Source organism: Somniosus microcephalus, unplaced genomic scaffold (genome assembly GCF_052327205.1).
Source record: "Somniosus microcephalus isolate GS21.2 unplaced genomic scaffold, FLI_Smic_1.0 unresolved_chr1, whole genome shotgun sequence".
NCBI lineage: Eukaryota > Metazoa > Chordata > Chondrichthyes > Squaliformes > Somniosidae > Somniosus > Somniosus microcephalus.
In genome coordinates, this window is record NW_028225179.1 from 30,832,379 (window position 1) to 30,846,891 (window position 14,513).

The 14,513-nt window shown below is 51.3% G+C and overlaps 1 long non-coding RNA gene across 1 annotated transcript in view; it reads right to left on the reverse strand.

Moving 5' to 3' along the window:
- Positions 1-8,472: 8,472 nt before the first annotated feature.
- Positions 8,473-14,513, reverse strand: part of LOC147094561 (uncharacterized) — a 43,044-nt gene continuing 37,003 nt past the window's right edge. Inside the window, exon 2 of the long non-coding RNA XR_015074747.1 lies at positions 8,473-9,268. This is a non-coding gene — a long non-coding RNA (uncharacterized LOC147094561). The remainder of the gene's footprint in view (positions 9,269-14,513) is intronic.

A 14,513-nucleotide genomic window follows, 5' to 3' on the forward strand; every position in this document is an offset into this window, starting at 1 on the left:
GAGAGACAGAGAAAGCTGGAGAGAGAGAGACAGAGAAAGCTGGAGAGAGACAGAGAAAGCTGGAGAGAGACAGAGAAAGCTGGAGAGAGACAGAGAAAGCTGGAGAGAGAGAGAGAGAGACAGAGAAAGCTGGCGAGAGAAAGAGAAAGCTGGAGAGAGAGAGACAGAGAAAGCTGGAGAGAGAGAGAGAAAGCTGGCGAGAGAGGGACAGAGAAAGCTGGCGAGAGAGACAGAGAAAGCTGGAGAGAGACAGAGAAAGCTGGAGAGAGAGAGAGAGAGAAAGCTGGCGAGAGAGAGACAGAGAAAGCTGGCGAGAGAGACAGAGAAAGCTGGCGAGAGAGACAGAGAAAGCTGGCGAGAGAGACAGAAAGCTGGAGAGAGAGAGAGAGAAAGCTGGAGAGAGACAGAAAGCTGGAGAGAGAGACAGAAAGCTGGCGAGAGAGACAGAAAGTTGGAGAGAGTGACAGAAAGCTGGCGAGAGAGAGACAGAAAGCTAGAGAGAGACAGAGAAAGCTGGCAAGAGAGAGATAGAGAAAGCTGGTGAGAGAGAGACAGAGAAAGCTGGCGAGAGAGAGACAGAAAGCTGGCAAGAGAAACAGAGAAAGCTGGCAAGAGAGAGACAGAGAAAGCTGGCGAGAGAGAGACAGAGAAAGCTGGCGAGAGAGAGACAGAAAGCTGGCGAGAGAGACAGAAAGCTGGCGAGAGAGAGAGATGGAAAGCTGGAGTGAAATAGACACTAATAAATCCACAATCGGAACCACAGTAACATGCATTAAAATGTCTACCTGTGTCCAGGGGACGGTACCTGTGTCCAGGGCCGGTACCTGTGTCCAGGGTGCGGTACCTGTCTCCAGGGGGCGGGGCCTGTGCCCAGGGTGCGGTACCTGTTTCCAGGGGGTGGTACCCGTGTCCAGGGGGCTGTACCTGTGTCCAGGGGGCGGGGTCAGAGTTTAGGGGTGCTACCTGTGTCCAGGGGGCGGTACCTGTGTCCAGGGGGCGGTAATGTGTCAAGGGCGTGGGGTCAGTGTTCAGGGGGCGGGGTCAGTGTTTAGGGATGCTACCTGTGTCCAGGGGGCGGTACCTGTCTCCAGGGGGCGGGGCCTGTGTCCAGGGGGCGGGGCCTGTGCCCAGGGGGTGGTACCCGTGTCCAGGGGGCTGTACCTGTGTCCAGGGGGCGGTACCTGTGTCCAGGGGGCGGTAATGTGTCAAGGGCGTGGGGTCAGTGTTCAGGGGGCGGTACCTGTGTCCAGGGGGTGGAGTGAGTGTTCCGGGGGCGGTACCAGTGTTCAGAGGGCGGTAGCTCTGTCCAGGGGGCAGGGTCAGTGGTCAGGGGCGGTAGCAAAGTCCAGGGGGCGGGACCAGTGTCCAGGGGGCACAATCAGTGTTCAGGGGCGGGACCAGTGTCCAGGGGGCGGGGTCAGTGTCCAGGGGGCGGGGTCAGTGTCCAGGGGGAGTGGTCAGTGTCCAGTGGGCAAGGCCAGTGTCCAGGGGGCGGTACCTCTGCCTAGGGGGCGGGGCCTGTGTTCAGGGCGGTTCCTGTGTCCAGGGGTGGGGCCAGTGCCCTGGGGTCGGTTCCTGTTTTCGAGGGCGGGGCCTGTGTCCAGGGGCGGGGGCCAGTGTCCAGGGGGCGGTGCCTCTGTACAGCAGGCGGGGCCTGTGTCCAGGGGGCGGTACCTGTGCCCAGGGGGCGGTACCTGTGTCCAGGGGGCGGGGCCAGTGTCCAGGGGGCGGGGTCAGTTCCCAGGGGCGGTACCTGTGTCCAGGGGGCGTGGCCTGTGTCCAGGAGGTGTGGCCTGTGTCCAGGGAGCGGGCTCTGTGTCCAGGGGGCGTTCCCTGTGTCCAGCGGGCGGGGTCAGTGCCCAGGGGGCGTGGCCTGTGTCCAGCGGTCGGGCTCTGTGTCCAGGGGGCGGTCCCTGTGTCCAGGGGGCGGTGCCTGTGTCCAGCGGGCGGGGTCTGTTTCCATGGGGCGGGGCCTGTGCCCAGGGGGCGGTACCTGTGTCCAGGGGGCGATGCCAGTGTCCAGGGGGCGGTACCTGTGTCCAGGGGGCGTGGCCTGTGTCCAGTAGGCGTGCCCTGTGTCCAGGAGGCTGGCTCTGTGTCCAGGGGGTGGTCCCTGTGTCCAGGGGGCGTGACCAGTGTCCAGGGGGCGAGCTCTGTGTCCAGGGGGGACAAGCACGGTGGCATAGTGGTTAGCACTGTTGCCTCACAGCGCCAGGGACCCGGGTTCAAATCCGGCCTCGGGTGACTGTCTGTGTGGAGTTTGCACATTCTCCCCGTGTTTGCGTGGGTTTCCTCCGGGTGCTCCGGTTTCCTCCCACAGTCCAAAGATGTGCAGGTTAGGTTGATTGGCTATGATAAATTGACCCTTAGTGTTAGGGGGATTAAATACGTGGGGTTACGGGGATCAGGTGGGATATGTGTTGGTGCAGGCTCGATGGGCCGAAATGGCCTCTATCTGCACTGTGGGGTTTCTGTGATTCTGTGAAAACGGAGTGTTACTCCCAGTCCTGCCGCCCTTCTTCCCACCATTGTCCTTTTAGGCTCCGCGCTGACTAATCACTGGACCGCCTTGGCCTATTTCGAGGTCAATGCCTCAGATCGGAACCATACTGTACCCGGGGAGGCACCTCGTCACGTGGAGGTGCCTCAGGTGGGGCCGGCACATGAGGCAGGCCGTTCTCCAACGTCCCATTGGAGCGGCTGAGTCAATCTCACCATGCTCATGATCGTGGCTTGCTGTCTTCTTGACCTGCTTGTGGGCGGAAAAGCCTCATCCGGTTAATGTGAAACCATCTGATGTTGTTAGGTAACTGAACCGTGTATACCACAGGACTGGCTTTATCATCAATGGTAAATGGTCCATTGTACAGGGGTTCGAAAACTCCCACCCTCGCATAGTTTCGTACCATTACCTGGCTACCCACCTCCCATTCCTGGGGTTTACTCGGAGCCGGGTGTAGTCGCTGAGTCTTCCCAGTGCTGTGGGCAGCCCTCAAGATCAGTTCCTTCAAAGTTCCCCACAGGCCGCTCAGGAATTTGTCCCGAGTGACTTCTTTCATTTGCTTATCAGTCAGAGTGGGGTGTGAGGGGTTCGCATGGGTCTCCCTGTTACCAATCCATGAGGGGAGAGACCCGTTCCTTTGGATTTGTTACTACATTATCCCCATTAGGGGAAGTACTTCATCCCACTGAGTGTGCTGTTTGATAGAGCCAACTTCAATGAGCACTTCATTCTTTCCACAATCCGTGATGAATGCGGGTTGTGGGTTATGTGACATTTCCCTTCAATTCCAAACAATTTCAGGGTGGCCTCCATCACTTGACCTGTAAGATGACTTCCTTGATCTGATTCTACCACTTGGGGAAGCTCCCATCTGGAGAATAGCTCTTTGACTAGGGTCTTGGCTGTCCACAATGCTGTGGCCGACCTGCACGGGAAAGCTTCGACCCACTTTGTGAAATTATCCACCAAAACTAAACAGTATTTATTGTCTTTCTTAGTGGTGGCCAATGGTCCAATAAAATCTACCTGGACACACTGCCATGGTCCCTGTGGTCAATGGGGTGTCCGAAGGGAGCCTTTCTTTGATGTGGGTCAGGACTGTTTGCAGCACACACTAAACAGCTTTTACACTAATCTTCTACGTCCTCCTCAGATGAGGCCACCACCCTACCTCCTCGACCCGTTTCCGGGTTGTTTCGGGTCCAGGGTCCCCCCATGAGCTAGCTGCATGAATTCCTCCCTGTATCCCTCGGGCACAATCCACTTATCTCCTTTGAACAACATACCATCCCTGATGTTTACGTCTCTAGCCCCATAAGGCCCTTCTACAATCTGACCTGCTTCTCTTTCCTTAAGAACTGCTTTTAGCACTACATCTGTCAGCTGTATCGTTTTGTTATCCGGGGTAAGCGGAATAGTAACAGCCCGAGTGACGGCTGCTGCCACTCCCAATTGATACGGGTCCCACGGGACCTCTCGCTCCACTCCCACCTTAGCAAGCTTGTCCGCTTTCCTCTTTCCCTCCCTTCTGGGTTCTGCTTTAGAGTGGGCTTTGATCTTATGGCTATTGTATTCCTCACCTCCCCTGCTTATGACTCACACTATGGTTGCCAGCATTGGCGCATCTGCTGGTTTAAAACCTCTTCAAGCCCAAATCTCCAAATATTCTGTGCAAGAACTACGTGTAAACAGAGAGTCAGAGCAGATCGTATAGGGTGGGGGAATTTCGGTGGAATGTGTTACCGCATAAGTTACGGCAGCTAACTCTGCCAAGCACTAAGAGTGGTGCGTAACTTCATCGCCACTTCCATCCCTTTCTGTGGGTCGTAGATTCCACATCGTGTTTTACATTCCCCCTTTTCACAAAACTAGACCCATCCACATATATGTCTCTCCCCTCAGGGTGGATACCAGATCTAAGTCCGCCTTCTGTTTCCCACACCCCCTCGACTGTACAAGTGTGTGGTTCCCCCTTACATATAAAGTAGGGTGCTAGTTTTGGATCGGTTTATCGGTTTCACTTTCAGGTTCATCCATTCTAACTGTAGGGTCCATGTAGCCACCCGAGTGATAGACACTATTCCCTCCTTAATTCGGCCTTCCAACAGGAGGTGGGTTGGCGTGTGGTGGGTCAGGAGAGTGATGGGTGTGGTCGCCGGGAATATGGCAAAATGCTTCACCGCCCGGAATCTGGCCAGCAAGTATATCCCTTCTCCAGCTCAGCTAGCACTTCGGAGGCATAAGCAACTGGTCTCAGATGCCCGCTCACTTAGAAACATAGAAAAATAGGAGCAGGAGTGGGCCATTCGGCCCTTCGAGCCTGCTCCGCCATTCAATATGATCTTGGCTGATCCTCTATCTCAATACCATCTTCCCGCTCTCTCCCCATACCCCTTGATACCTTTTGTGTCTAGAAATCTATCTATCTGCTTCTTAAACATATTCAGTGAATTGGCCTCAATTGCCTTCTGTGGCAGAGAATTCCACAGGTTCGCGACCCTCTGAGTGAAGAAATTTCTCCTCATCTCAGTCCTAACTGTCCTACCCCGTATCCTGAGACTGTGAACCCTCGTTCTGGACCTCCTAGCCAGGGGAAACATCCTCCCTGCATCCAGTCTGTCGAGCCCTGTTAGAATTTTATACGTTTCAATGAGATCCCCTCATTCTTCTAAACTCTAGTGAATACAGGCCTAGTCGACCCAGTCTCTCCTCGTACAACAGTCCTGCCATCCCAGGAATCAGTCTGGCGAACCTTCGCTGCACTCCCTCTATGGCAAGTATATCCTCCCTTAAGTGAGGAGACCAAAACTGCACACAGTACTCCAGGTGTGGTCTCACCAAGGCCCTGTACAACTGTAGTAAGACATCTTTGCTCCTGTACGCGAATCCTCAAATTCAACTTCCTGCATTAAAACATCACTCAGACTGACGTCTGTTGCCGTTACTTCCAAAAAGAATTCCTTCTTCGGGTCCACGGCCCCCAATGCTGGAGCTGTTTGTAGGTCCTTTGTCAACTTTAAAAAAGCTCCCTCACAGCGCTCATCCCAATCCCATTCCACTCCCTTTCTGAGTAATCTCAACAAAGGAGCTGCCGTCGCTGCCTAATTCACAATAAATTCTCTACAGTCAGACCCAGGAATGACCTGAAAGCAGCTCTTGAACCTGGACAGTTCGTTGCTTTGCTTCATCTATCGTGTGCTCCCCTGATCGAATAGTCAATCCAAGAAACTGAACCTCCCTTTGCCCTAGCTGTGCCTTCTTGGGGTTTACCTTAAAACCTACGGCTGCAAACAACTCTAACAATTCCTGCTGTAGTTCCTCATGTTCCTCTTCGCTATCTGAGAACAGCAGTAAATCATTTACATCCTGCACAAGCTGGCCTGGGTGACTGAATTCTGTTAGCCATACACTGGTGGAAAATAGACGGGCTATTGTGGAATCCCAGTGGCAAACAAGTCCACGCGTATTGCTGACCTTTAAAGGTAAAAGCAAACTTATACTGGTCCTGCGAGTGTGAAGGAATCGACCAGAATCCATTAGATATATCCAGTACTGGGGACACAGGGGCAAAGCTGGGGATGTAATTAGGAAAGCTAATAGAATGTTATTGTTTATTGCGAGGGGAATTGAATACAAAAGTAGGGAGGTTATGCTTCAGTTATACAGGGCATTGGTGAGACCACATCTGGAGCACTGTGTACAGTATTGGTCTCCTTATTTAAGGAAGGTTGTAAATGCGTTGGAAGCAGTTCAGAGAAGGTTTACTAGACTAATACCTGGAATGGGCGGCTTGTCTTATGAGGAAAGGTGGGACAGGCTAGGCTTGTATCCGCTGGAGTTTAGAAGAGTAAGAGGTGCCTTGATTGAAACATCTAAGATCCTGAGGGGTCTGGACAGGGTGGATGTGGAGAGGATGTTTCCTCTTGTGGGAGAATCTAGAACTAGGGGTCACTGTTTAAAAATAAGGGGTCGCCCATTTAAGACAGCGATGAGGAGAAATTTTTTCTCAGAGGGTGGTGAGTCTTTGGAACTCTCTTCCTCAGAGGGGGTGGAAGCAGAGTCTGTGAATATTTCTAAGGCAGAGGTAGATCGATTCTTTGTAAGCAGGGGGGTGAAAGGTTATTGGGGGTAGGCGGGAATGTGGAGTAATCAGATCAGCCATGATCTTATGGAATGGCGGAGCAGGCTCGAGGGGCCGACTCCAGCTCCTAATTCGTATGTTCATATGTTCCCAATTAAATCAATCACAGTTGCTACCGTGGGAGCACAAGCAGGAATATTTTTATTGCGGACTCTAATCTACAGTCAGCCACCAGGAATTGTCTGACTTCTTTACTGGCCAAACAGGAGAGTTAACATGTGTCGCAATCGGCCTCAGGACCCCTTGTTCTACTAAGGACGCAACAGCTTTTTCTACGTCTGTCTCTGCTTCCTTGGGGAACGTCCACTGTTCCTGGGTCTGGGACATTGGCTCACCCCCCACACGCTCCTCTACTCCTGTCACCCTTCCACAATCCTGTCTGTGGGTAGCACAAGCTCCCTTGACATTCTGTACGATGGTTTGCTACCTCTCGGGAACACTGGCCGTTAGTGTTTCTATGTCATAGGGTCTTAGGAATCTTATGACCCGAAGGCAGTTTAACGATTACTTCCTCACCCCAGTCCACTCCGCCCCACAAACAGTTATTATCCACTGTCATATTGTGAGCCAACATCCAGTCAGAGCCCAGCACTCCCATTCCTGGCGGATCCCATTTCATTGGTATACGAATCCACTTTGTTTGGAGGGGTCCAACCATGAAGATGAAAGGATTCGACACCAGCCCAGCCACTGAGTTACCCCTGAAACCTTCTAAAACATAGAGGGCTCCTCTTGACCAGGGAGACGACATCGGGGAGGGAGAGTGGACTACCCTGCTTGACACTCCAGTATCTGCCAAATAGTACCTTCTCTCGTCCTCAATCACAATGTCTACACACGGTCTTCCCCAATCATCGTACCTGAGTGGACACAAGTACTCGGGCTGGGCGCGGCCCCGTCATGCTGAGGTCTGCCTGAGATCCTCTTTGAAATTTCCTTGAGATGGTTCAAGCTCCTTCATCTGCTTAGCTACATATCTAATGAAATCCTCATAACTGGGGGCCCTGGGCTGAGAATCTGCCACTGGTGCGGCAGCCTCAACCACTTCTTGCTTAGGTGATCTTTTGGGGAACGGGAACTTGCTTCCGTTGCTCCATCTCCGGTTGGAGAAGGATTGCGGAGCAGACGGTGGGTGTGTGGACCATCTGAGTGTCTTCTTCACCTTCACTGGGTCAGAGTGTGTCGGCTTTCTCCTCGCTCGCTTGTTCTGGACCTGACTGGTCAAGGGTCAAGCCAGACCCTGCTGTGATTGGCTGGCGTTAAATCAATTAATTTTGAGGCACAGAAGTGACAGATGTTTCTTCAACGGACGGAAAGTAAGGTTCTCAGGCTGAGGGCCTCACTTCCTGTCAGTGGGTCTCACTTCCTGCCTGGAGAGCCTCACTTCCTCTCTCTGGGTACCTCACTTCCAGTCTGGGTGTCCTCACTTCCTGTCTCTGGGTACCTCACTTCCAGTCTAGGGGACCTCACTTCCTGTCTTGGGCCTAACTTCCAGTCTGGGGGACCTCACTTCCTGTCTCTGGGTACCTCACTTCCAGTCTGGGGGACCTCACTTCCTGTCTTGGGCCTAACTTCCAGTCTGGGGGACCTCACTTCCTGTCTCTGGGTACCTCACTTCCAGTCTGTGGGCCCTCACTTCCTGTTTCTGACTACCTCTCTTCCTATCTCTAGGACCTCACTTCCTGTTGACCTTCCGTTCTGGTCCGGTACTTCTGGCGGGAGGCCATTGGCTGTGAAGATGGGGTTCAAGTCTCCAGCAAGGGGTGAGAGTGAGGCAATGCTGACACTTGAGCACATGAAACGAACGACACGGGCGGAGAAAACAGGCTTTAATTTTACAATGGAATTTATTTTGATAGATTCTGCAATTGACAGAAGAAGCGCCAGGGAAGGAAAGTTCTAACATGCCCAAAGTTCCCACCTCGATTCTCCACCAACAACCACTCGCTGCAAGAGGCTGTTATTATTTTATATTCCAAATAACAAAGGCCAGGTGGTATAAAGGCACAGGGAGCGAACGCGCTAGCGATCGAGAGAGTGGAGGGTCAGCTCTTCTATCCGCGGTGCACACGGCCTCCTGAATCTCGACTCAGTTATTCTGTTTTTTTGGACTTCATCGAGTTACTGGAAATGGCGGACTTCAGCACAACAGCACCCGCCGTCGCAATAACACCAACTGTCACAACACGTGTCACCACCGTCGCAGCCCCTGCCCCCATCGTCACAACACTTGTCCCCCCCGCCGCAGCACCTACCCCCACTGCCGCAGCACCTGTACCACCTGCCGCAGCACCTGCCGCCCCCGCCGCAACACCTGTACCCCCTGCCAAAGCAGCTGCCCCCACCGCCACAGCACCTGCTGACCCCACAACACCCACAACACCAATAAGGGTGCACTTTCCAACGTTTTTCCAGAACTTATTTTTGAAAGAATCGCAAAATATGTCGGTCTCCCTCTTCAATTTGTTACGCAGTTCCTTGGTCACCATCTTGATCTGCTCCGTGCTACCTCTCAGCTCCTTTTTAAAATCCTCTATCAGCTCCTTGGCTTTCACCTCCAACTGTTTCCTCATGTTATCTGGACGGGTCGTCAGGCTGCTGAAAGTTCCATCCGTACTTTGCTTCTGAATGCCAAATACAGAATGGGGTTAGATACAGAGTAAAGCTCCCTCTACACTGTCCCATAAACACTCCCAGGGCAGGTACAGCACGGGTAAGATACAGAGTAAAGCTCCCTCTACACTGTCCCATCAAACACTCCCAGGGCAGGTACAGCACGGGTTAGAGACAGAGTAAAGCTCCCTCTACACTGTCCCATCAAACACTCCCAGGGCAGGTACAGCACGTCGTTAGATACAGAGTAATGCTCCCTCTACACTGTCCCATCAAACACTCCCAAGGCAGGTACAGCACGGGTTAGATACAGAGTAAAGCTCCCTCTAAACAGTCCCATCATACACTCCCAGGGCAGGGACAGCACAGGTTAGATACAGAGTAAAGCTCCCTCTACATTGTCCCATCAAACACTCCCAGGGCAGGTACAGCACGGGTTAGATACAGAGTAAAGCTCGCTCTACACTGTCCCATCAAACACTCCCAGGGCAGGTACAGCACGGGTTAGATACAGAGTAAAGCTCCCACTACACTGTCCCATCAAACACCCACAGGGCAGGTACAGCACGGGTTAGATACAGATTAAAGCTCCCTCTACACTGTCCCATGAAACACTCGCAGGGCCGGTACAGCACGGGTCAGATACAGAATAAAGCTCCCTGTACATTGTCCCATCAAACACTCCCAGGGCAGGTACAGCACGGGTTAGATACAGAGAAAAACTCCCTCTACACTGACCCATCAAACACTCCCAGGGCAGGTACAGCACGGATTAGATATAAAGTAAAGCTCCCTCTACATTGATCCATCAAACACTCCCAGGGCAGGTACAGCACAGGTTAGATACAGAGTAAAGCTCCCTCTACACTGTCCCATCAAACACTCCCAGGGCAGGTACAGCACGGGTTAGATACATTGTAAAGCTCCCTCTACACTGTCCCATCAAACACTCCCAGGGCAGGTACAGCACAGGTTAGATACAGAGTAAAGCTCCCTCTACACTGTCCCATCAAACACTCCCAGGGCAGGTACAGCACAGGTTAGATACAGAGTAATGCTCCCTCTACACTGTCCCATCAAACACTCCCAGGGCATGTACAGCACGGAATAGACACAGAATAAAGCTCCCGCTACACTGTCCTATCAAACACTCCCAGGGCATGTACAGCACGGAATAGACACAGAATAAAGCTCCCGCTACACTGTCCTATCAAACACTCCCAGGGCAGGTACAGCATGGATTAGATACAGAGGAAAGCTCCCTCTACACTGCCCCATCAAACACTCCTGGGGCAGGTACAGCACGGGTTAGATACAGAGTAAAGCTTCCTCTACATTGTTCCATCAAACACTCCCAGGACAGGTACAGCTTGGGTTACATACAGAGTATAGCTCCCTTTACACTGTCCCTTCAAACATTTCCAGGGCAGTTACAGCACGGGTTAGATACAGAGTAATGTTCCCTCTGCACTGTCCCATCAAACACTCACAGGGCAGGTAAAGTATGGGTTAGATACAGAGTAAAGCTCCCTCTATTATGTCCCATCAAACACTCCCGGGGCTGGTACAGCACGGGTTAGATACAGAACTTAGCTCCATCTAAAAAAAAATAATCAAAAATCAACTTTTATTGTCATTGTTATTGCACAAGTGCAGTATAATAAAATGTAGGCTTGCGGCTCCCGAGAGTGTACATTTAGATTTAGATTACACTGCCCCATCAAACTCTCCCAGGGCAGGTACAGCATGGGTTAGATAGAGAGTAATGCTCCCTCTACACTGTGCCATCAAACACTCCCAGGGCAGGTACAGCATGCGTTAGATACAGAGTAAAGCTCCCTCTACACTGTGCCATCAAACACTCCCAGGGCAGGTACAGCACGCGTTAGATACAGTGTAAAGCTCCCTCAATACTGTCGCATCGAACACTCCGAGGGCAGGTACAGCACAGGTTGGATACAGAGTAAATTTCCCTTTACACTATCCCATCAAACACTCCCAGGGCAGGTACAGCACGGGTTAGATACAGAGTAAAGCTCCTTCTACACTGTGCCATCAAACACTCCCAGGACAGGTACAGCACGGGTTAGATACAGTGTAAAGCTTCCTCAACACTGTCCCATCGAACATTCCTAGGGAAGGTACAGCACGGGTTAGAAACATTGGAAATCTTCCTGTAGACTGCCACATCAAACACTCCCAGGGCAGGTACAGCATGGGTTAGATACAGTGTAAAGCTCCCTCAACACTGTCCCATCGAACTGTAGGGGTTGCAAAATTTCCCCTATTTCCCTGAAGATTGAAAAATATTGGTCCACATCGTTGACGAAGAATTGGGTGATGTGACTTGTCTACAATGTTTTAAAATGTGCCTAAAATCGCAAAAGACTGCTCTGAGATGAAAATGGCGTGGACAACAATGGAATCGAGGAGTTCATGGAAATATTCGCACACATTGAGACAGTACATCTTAATAAAGTCGTTCCCTGGAGTTTGGGCAATCACAAAAAGTTTTAAAATGGCCAGAAAAAGCATTGGCCAAGATACTGGGGCTTAAAAAGCAGCTCGAGAGGTCTGTGTGTATAAAGTGGGAGGATCTACAGCGGCAGTCAATGACATGCCAATCAAAGGGAGGTTCCCTTTGAAGCACTTGAAGTTGCTTATTAACTTAAGAGATTAGCCCACTTGAGAATGACTGCAGGACAATCGATTTGAAACTGCTTCTATTTCCATAGCCATTCAGAGCTCTCTCAGACAATGATAGAATGAAATCATGGAACGGATTTTGATTTGCAACAGTTTAAGAACTGAATGGGTTTAAATCACCCATCATTCTGGACAATAGAGCAGTTGCATTTCCCTTTTGTTTAAGCCAAGGTGGGCTCCGGTTTTGGGCGGGAACATTTCGGCCCCACAGTGCAGAAACATTAACCCAGTCCAACCACATTGAGTTAGCCAATCACAGCTTTTCTCTTGTGAATTGGAACTTTTTGGGCGCGAATTTTCCAGACAGGCAAATAGCAGGGGTGCGGGCTCACCAAGTATATATGATAGCTCCTGAGAAGCTATGGGTTTATTTTAACTTCCTGGGACCACAGGTGAGCCTCTCTCTCTCTCTCTCTCTCTCTCTCTCACTTCGCTGGACCACAGGTGAGCCTCTCTCTCTCTCTCTCTCTCTCTCTCTCTCTCTCACTTCGCTGGACCACAGGTGAGCCTCTCTCTCTCTCTCTCTCTCTCTCTCACTTCCCGGGACCACAGGTGAGCCTCTCTCTCTCTCTCTCTCACTCTCTCTCTCTCTCTCTCTCTCTCTCTCTCACTTCGCTGGACCACAGGTGAGCCTCTCTCTCTCTCTCTCTCTCACTCTCTCACTTCGCTGGACCTTTGGGAGCAGAGTTTCTGACTCCGGAGCAAAACAACGTAGTAAGGAGTTAGGGGCTGGTAATTAAGGGGATATTGCTAAGATTGTTTAATTTACATTGTAGCCATCTAATCCCTCGTTTTTACCGTCTGCATTCCCCCATTTAAGCAATTTTACTGCAATTACTGTGTTCGTGCGGTATAGTTTACAATTTGATTGCAGTTCATTTAGTTAATAAAACTTGATTTTTTCTCTCATCCAAACCACGTGTCCATTTTAATTTCATTAATTATATGTCCTTCAGCCAGAACTGGAAGGTGGGGTTGCGATTCGAAACCACTGTTTGAAAATTGGTTTATTGGAATTAGGTTTACAGTGTAGCAGCAGGCTCCCTGACCAGGTGAATTACCGTAAACCAGGTAAAAGATTGGAATTGGTCAGGGTGCAGGCAAAGGCTGTAAGACTAGGGAAACTACCTTAAACCAGGTAAAGGAAGGCCCCTACAGAACACTCCTAGGGCAGGTACAGCACGGGTTAGATATATAGGAAATCTTCCTCTAGACTGCCACATCAAACACTCCCAGGGCAGGTACAGCACGGGTTAGATACAGAATAAAGCTCACTCTACACAGCCCCAACAAACACTTCCAGGTCAGGTACAGCACGGGTTAGATACAGAGAAAATCTTCCTCTAGATTGCCCCATCAAACACTCCCAGGGCAGCTACAGCACGCGTTAGATACAGAGTAAAGCTCCCCCTACACTGTCCCATCAAACACTCCCAGGGCAGGTACAGCACGGATTAGATATAGAGTAAAGCTCCCTCTACACTGTCCCATCAAACACTCCCAGGGCAGGTACAGCACGGATTAGATATAGAGTAAAGCTCCCTCTACACTGTCCCATCAAACACTCCCAGGGCAGGTACAGCACGGGTTAGATACAGAGAAAAGCTCCCCCTACACTGTCCCATCAAAAACTCCCAGGGCAGATACAGCACGGGTTAGATACAGAGTAATTCTCCCTCTACACTGTCCCATCAAACACACCCAGGGCAGGTACAGCACGGTTTAGATACAGAGCAATGCTCCCTCTACATGGTCCCATCAAACACTCCCAGGGCTGGCACAGCAAGGGTGAGATACAGAGTAAAGCTCCCTCTACACTGTCCCATCAAACACGCCCAGGGCAGGTACCGCACGGGTTAGACACAGAGTAATGCTTCCTTTACACTGTCCATTGAAACACTCCCAGGGCAGGTAGAGTACGGGTTAGATACAGAGTTAAGCTCAGTTTACACTGTCCCATCAAACACTCCGGGGCAGGAACTGCATGGGATAGATACAGAATAAAGCACCCTCTACACTGTCCCATCAAACACTCCCAGGGCAGGTACAGCACGGGTTAGATACAGAATAATGCTCCCTCTACATGGTCCCATCAAACACTCCCAGGGCAGGCACAGCACGGGTGAGATACAGAGTAAAGCTCCCTCTACACTGTCCCATCAAAGATGCCCAGGGCAGGTACCGCACGGGTTAGACACAGAGTAATGCTCCCTCTACACTGTCCATTGAAGCACTCCCAGGGCAGGTAGACCACGGGTTAGATACAGAGTAAAGCTCACTTTACACTGTCCCATCAAACACTCCCATGGCAGGCACAGCACGGGTTAGATACAGAGTAACGCTCCCTCTACACAGTCCCATGAAACAATCCTAGGGCAGGAAAAACACGGATTAGATACAGAGTAAAACTCCCTCTACACTGTCCCATCAACCACACCCAGGGCAGATACAGCACGGGTTAGATACAGAGTAATGCTCCCTCGACACTGCCCCATCAAACACTCCCGGGGCAGGTACAGCACGGGTTAGATACAGAACGAAGCTCCCTCT